Source organism: Hypanus sabinus, unplaced genomic scaffold (genome assembly GCF_030144855.1).
Source record: "Hypanus sabinus isolate sHypSab1 unplaced genomic scaffold, sHypSab1.hap1 scaffold_405, whole genome shotgun sequence".
Taxonomy (NCBI): domain Eukaryota; kingdom Metazoa; phylum Chordata; class Chondrichthyes; order Myliobatiformes; family Dasyatidae; genus Hypanus; species Hypanus sabinus.
This window is the reverse complement of record NW_026781287.1, coordinates 124,571-131,367: the sequence shown is the minus strand read 5'-3', so window position 1 is coordinate 131,367 and position 6,797 is coordinate 124,571. Positions and strand designations below refer to the sequence as shown.

The 6,797-nt window shown below is 44.3% G+C and overlaps 1 long non-coding RNA gene across 1 annotated transcript; it reads left to right on the top strand.

The window, feature by feature from the left end:
* Nucleotides 1–967: 967 nt before the first annotated feature.
* Nucleotides 968–6,341, top strand: LOC132388769 (uncharacterized). Its single transcript, XR_009510334.1, has 2 exons — nucleotides 968–1,014; nucleotides 5,620–6,341. It is a non-coding gene; the product is annotated as an uncharacterized LOC132388769 (long non-coding RNA).
* Nucleotides 6,342–6,797: the final 456 nt, after the last annotated feature.

Below are 6,797 nucleotides of genomic sequence, written 5' to 3'. Positions count from 1 at the left end.
TTCTGCTCAGCTTGCACATGAATTGCCCAGTGAGTTGGTCCCATCAGGCCTTTCAATCTTCAATGCGTTATTGAATGAGATCCCTTTCTGAACTCCAGCAAGTACAGGCCAAGAGCCTTTAAATGCTCCTCATTTGTTAAACCTTTCATTCCAGGGATGGTTCCCTGGACCCACTCCAACGTCAGCACTGGGGACCGAAACAGTGAGGCCTCACCAAAGCCTCAGATTTACATCCTTGTTCTTATATTCCAGTCCTCTCAAAATGAATGCTAACATTTCCCTCGCCTTCCTTGCCACAGACTCAACCTGTCAACCTGCATAAAGACCCCCAAGTCCTATTCCACTGTTGATTTCTAAATTTTCTCCCTTTTTAGAAAATAAGTCTATGCCTTTATTTCTTCTGCCATAGTGCATGACCTTAGATCTCCCTACACTATGTTCCATCAGCCACTTCTTTGTCCATTCTCTCAACCTGTCTAAGTCCTACTGCAGCCTCTCTGCTTCCACAACACCTCCACCTATCTTTGCATCTTCTGTAGACTTGGCCACAAAGCCATCAACTCCAGCATCTAAATCATTGACATATAATGTGAAAAGAATTTATTACCCAAGAACCATCTGACTTCTGAACCAGGGCATAACTTCACTTACCTCAATTCTGACCTGCTTTCACAGCCTGTGAACTCACTTTCAAGGACTCTACACCATGTTCTCGGCATTATTTATGTATTTACTTATAGATATGGTCTAAAATATAAGAGGAAGGATATCAACTCAACTCAAACAGAAAACCAAAGTGCCAAGTTTAAACAGATCAATGGTGGTTACACAATATTGAACCAAAGTTACTTTCATTTAGTATTAACTGCCAATAAAAAAAATTCTGGCTAGGACTTAGAGAAGCCATGTAGCATTCCACTTGCCTCATGGAGATCAAAGAGCAATTAATTTTTTTTTGAAGTGGGCTCACTTTGCAAGCTGACAGGCATCATTGCAAGACAAGTTAGGGAGCAGGTAAGGAAAGGGAATAAACATAGGTTAGGTCATTTCCAAAACCATGTTCAAAACTGGGCTTGAGAATAGAGAGAACATTGGTCATTCCAGTTCTCACCTTCAGAGTTAAAAATCATTTTACAGTACAATTGTAAAACATGGGTCTTCAGACAATAAACTTAAGTTCAGTATACATTAGTTTTCCTTCCAATGTTACCAGTTATTATACATTAAGTCTGCTAATTAGGCGCAGCTCTTCCTTGTGCACAGAGGCAATATCCAAGGTGCATGAAGGAATCTTGGCTTGTGGTCAAAGGGGAGGGACAGAATGAGGACTGGTCAAGGCCTGGACTGTGGATCATCCCACCCACTCAGCAGCTGCAGCTCTCTGCTGAAGTCTTTGCCCAGTCATTCTTGTCTAGTTTGATTGGCTCTGGGAATTTGTTGTAGAGCTCCACTTCTGTTTCCTGTTTAAGTGCATTCCATGCAATTGTCTGAAAAGCCTGTTCCACATTTATTGCCTCCTTTGCGCTGGTTTCAAAGTAGGGTATGTTACTTTTACTCTGACACCATGCCTGTGCTCTTTTTGTGGCGACCTGTCTGTTTTCCAGGTATATCTTGTTACCAAGGACCACAAAGGGGAAGTTTTCTGGATATGATGCTGAGGCTTTATAAGACGCTGGTGAGGCCTCACCTTGAGTATCGTGAACTGTCCTGGGCCCCTCATCTCAGAAGAGATGTGCTGGCATTGGAGAGGATTCAGAGAGGTTCACAAGGATGATTCCAGGAATGAAACAGTTATCTTACAAGGAAGGTATGATGGTTCTGGGACTACACTCGCTGGAATTCAGAAGGATAGGAGGAAGAAGAGGGATCTCATCGAAACCTTTCGAATGTTGAAAGGCCTATATTGAATAGATGTGGAAAGGATGTTTCCCATGGTGGGAGAGTCTAGGACAAGAGGGCACAACCTCAGGATAGAGGGATGCCCTTTCAAAACAGATGCGGAGAAATCTCTTTAGCCAAAGGATGGTGAATTTGTGGAATTTGTTGCCACATGCAGCTGTGGAGGCCAGGTTGTTGGGCGTTTTTAAGACAGAGATTGATAGGTTCTTGATTGGACTTGGCATCAAAGGTTGCAGAAGAAGGCCAGGAACTGGGGTTGAGGAGGAGATAGAGAAAAGGATCAGCCATGATTGAATGGTGGAGCAGACTCGATGGGCCAGATGGCCTAATTCTGCTCCTGCGTCTTATGGTCTTATGTTCTCTCTCTATTTATATTATAAATAATTTAATTAATTAATGTATATAGTATTTATTATTTGTTTACACACTTTGTCTCCTTTTACACATTGCTTGCACTGAACAACAAAGGTTTGCTCCCTGAACACTTTTGTGTGTATATTTTGGTTCTGTTGACCATGAAATTTCCATTTGACGTGGAGCCAGAGCTGTGAGACTCACCTCCACACAATAACACAAGTTCCGGGGTGCTGAACAATATCTGAAATTTTTGGCTCAGCCAGGAGGCAGAGCTGGAGAGTGCTACATGGATGAGTGTCTGGTGAGAAGTACAAGCAGATTCTCATCCATCGCACAACTGCATTCTGCAGCAGGACAATAATCCCCAGCATACGGCCAAAGTCAGAAAAATCTACCTTCAGCAAGAAGAAGAACAAGGGGTTCTGCAGCAGATGATGTGGCCTCCACAGAGCCCTGAGCTCAGTATCATCAAGGCAGACTGGGATTACCTGGAGAGACAGAACTGTGACAAGTTCTCCAAGCTGCTCGAAACAACCTACCAGCTGATGTTTTGTTATCAGACTGCATGACAGTGTACCAAAGAGAACTGATGCAAGTTTTAAAGGCAAAGGGTGGTCGCATCAAATATTGACTTGATTTAGTGTTTTTACTGATTATTGCTCTGGTACCCAGAGTGTGAGCCTAGAATTTGGCTGCTGTTGTTGGCTAGTCAGAGGGTCAACACTGAAGATTGAAGCCCAAATATCAATCGAAAGTTCAGAACTTAAAGCCCAATGGCCAAAGCCTGTGGACTGGAGTAGGATAACAGTCCGTGTGTGTGAGTATGGGTGAGATGGGGGAATGGGGCTTGAATGAAGCAGAACAAGTGCTACATCTGCCCTTACACTTCCTCCCTCACCACCATTCAGGGCCCCAGACAGTCCTTCCAGGTGAGGTGACACTTCACCTGTGAGATGGCTGGTGTGGTATACTGCATCCGGTGCTCCCGGTGTGGCCTTTTATATATTGGTGAGACCCGACACAGACTGGGAGACCGTTTCACTGAACAGCTATGCTCAGTCCGCCAGAGAAAGCAGGATCTCCTAGTGGCTACACATTTTAATTCCACATCCCATTCCCATTCTGATATGTCTATCCATGGCCTCCTCTACTGTCTAGATGAAGCCACACTCAGGTTGGAGGAACAACACCTTATATTCTGTCTGGGTAGCCTCCAACCTGATGGCATGAACATTGATTTCTCTAACTTCCGTTAATGCCCCTCCTCCCCTTCTTACCCCATCCTTTATTTATTTATTTATTTATTTATTTATTTATTTGTTTGTTTGTTTGTTTGTTTGTTTGTTTGTTTATTGTTTCCCCCCCCCCCCTTTTTTTCTCTCCTTGTCCCTCTCACAATCACTCTTTGCCTGCTCTCCATCTCCCTCTGGTGCTCCCCTCCCCCTTTCTTTCTCCCGAGGCCTCCCGTCCCATGATCTTTTCCCTTCCCCAGCTCTGTATCCCTTTTGCCAATCACCTTCCCAGCTCTTAGCTTCACCCCACCCCCTCCGGTCTTCTCCTATCATTTTGGATTTCCCCCTCTCCCTCCCACTTTCAAATTTCTTACTATCTTTTCTTTCAGTTAGTCCTGACGAAGGGTCTTGGCCCGAAACGTCGACAGTGCTGCTCCCTATAGATGCTGCCTGGCCTGCTGCGTTCCACCAGCATTTTGTGTGTGTTGCTTGAATTTCCAGAATCTGCAGATTTCCTCGTGTTTGCATCCTTGAGTGTATTGGTTGCTAAGGCAAAACACAGTCTGTTTCGATGTACATGTGATAAATAATCTGCATCAGTTTTTGATGATGATAAAGGGGAGGCTGGCTTCTGTGATGTGTCCACAACTCTACAGTTGCCATTCCAAGCCATTATGCACCCAGCTGGAATGCTTTCTTGGCGCATTGATAAAAATTAGTAAGGGTCAATGAGGAAATGCCAAACGTCTTTAATCTCCTGAGGTATGAGAAGCATTGCTGAGCTTTCTAGACTGTGGTTTCTACGTGGTTTGACTAGGACAGATTATTGGTGATGTTCACACCTGGGAAGATGAAGCTCTCAAACCCCTCATTCTCACTGCTGATGTAAACAGTCACAAGTGCATAGCAACCACCCCTTCCTCAAAGTCAATGATCAATAACAAGCACCCCAAAGCTCTTTCATTTGCTCCCATCAAGGGAAAGGTTGCCATGACACCATGTCACTGAGCTCACTGTCCCCTTCCTGTCTTCTAGCTCATCACTATTTGAGATGCAGTCCACAATGGAGGTATCACCTGCAAGATGAAGTTAGAGCCATGTAGTCGTGAGTGTATAAGGAGTAGAATAGAGAGAGGGCTGAGGACACAACCTCGTGGAGCCCCAGTGTTGAGAAAAATTGCGGCATAGAGGTGTCACTGCTAATCCTTGCTGTCTGTTGGTCAGGAAGTGGATGATCTCGTTACAAAGGCATGAGCTGAGTCCCAGAGTCTAGGAGTTCAGACATGAGCTTGCTTGGAGTTTTAGTAATGAAGGAGGAGCTTCAGTCGATAGTCTAACGTACCTGTCTCTACTATCCAGACGCTCCAGAGATGAGTGTAGGGCCAGGGAAGAGGCATCCAACGTAAGTGTGTTTCAGCAGTAGGCAGTGTATTGAGCTGTCTGGAAGGCTGGGTTTAATGATCACCCTCTCAAAACACTTCACAAAGCTTCTTACAGGAATTGATTTTGTCTATAAATTTGGAAATACAGAGAAGTCGCTTGATATGGTATTTGTAACACCACAGTGTTGTAATAAGTACATCAGAAGCACATAAAACTGATAAGAAAGAACAATTATGAAACATGAAGAGAGGAATTGTACTGCTTTTGGTAGAAATTAACATGTCTATGTACATAGAAGTTGTGAATTTAATAATATGACAGGAGCTCACTCAGTTCCATTTGGCCCATTATAGGATAGTTGTCGAAGCTTTGGAAAGAGTGAAGGGGTTTATCGGGATGCTGCCTCGATTAGAGGGCAGGGGCTATGGGGAAAGAGTGAAGGGGTTTATCGGGATGCTGCCTCGATTAGAGGGCAGGGGCTATGGGGAAAGAGTGGACTTGGGTTGCAAAGACTGATAGAAGTTTGTAGATGAATATAATTGTTGGCATACTAGTGTTAAGTACAGAATAACAATAATTATTATGAAAATATTGACTTGGATATTCTGTATTTATGTATTTCATAATTTTTATGAATTATATTTTGGATGGAGCATAGGAGACGACGGTATCTAACGGCGACTCCTTTGCTTGCATCTTCAGGAACAGCTCTCTTTCCATTTTTAATATCTCCATTTTTCCCTTTCAGGGTTCTTTTGAAGACCCTGACCTGGAGTTACACTCTGACTTCGGTTCTTTACAGGAATGGGACCCACTCTCGGGGTCTCACAACTGGTCGCTATTCGGACGTGGTCTAGAAGACTAGCGTGCCTTCAGGGTTCCGGGTTTTGTGGCTCTGGAGGTGGGCGGACTCCAGGTCGGTGCCTCTGCTGGAGGTCAGTGTGTTGTGGGAGACGGAAGATCGAAAGCAGCGAGCTGGCTGCTGGCCGTGTGCCCAGAGCCCCGAGTTCTTTGGGTACAGAGCTCGGAAAAAGTGACGCAACAGACTTTTAACATCGCAAATCAGTGAATTGTTTGTTATGTCTCCCCTCTCACTGTGAAATGGGGACACCTCTTTTTCCCTTATTTGGGAGAGAGAGAGCCTGTAGTGTGTTGAATTACCGGGTGAACAAGCAATCTTTGGGGTACTGCAAGTCTGTGTCTTTATTGATGCTTTGCTGCACGCTGGAGTGCTTGGTGGGGGTTGATGATGCTTTTTTGCTGGTGGGGGAGAGGGGATCATTGCTTTACTGCTGCTTATACATGGGGGGGCTTTGGGGTTCTAACATTTCACTGTCATTCATCCTTTGGGCCACTCCTCTGTTTTTGTGGATGTTTACAAAGAAAAAGAATTTCAGGATGTATATTGTATACATTTCTCTGACATTAAGTGTACCTTTGAACCTTTGCAATTAAACTGAGAGGAACCACTATGTAAATTTCAGTTTGTGACTACTAGGTGGGACAGATCAAGTGATTCAGAAGGCTTCGGGCATAATGGATGTGTGCTGTCTGTCTCTAATCCTCTGTATTTAACACCTACTTTGACCAAGGTTTTGGTGGTTTTCTGCTCTATTAAGACAAAAGAGACTGCAGATACTCGAATCTGCAACAAAAAAGCTGAATGCCATGTGACAAACACGAGGAAATCTGTAGAGGCTGGAAATCCGAAGCAACACACAAAAAATGCTGAAGAAACTCAACAGGTCAGACAGCATCTTTGAAAAAATGTAAACAGTTAATGTTTAGGGCCAAGACCCTTCATCAGGAAAGAAGAGAAGTCAGAAGGTGGGGGGAAGGGGAGGAAGAAGTACAAGGTGGTAGGTGACAGGTGAAACCGTGAGGGGGAGGTGGTGAAGTAAAGATCTGAGAAGCTGATTGGTGAAA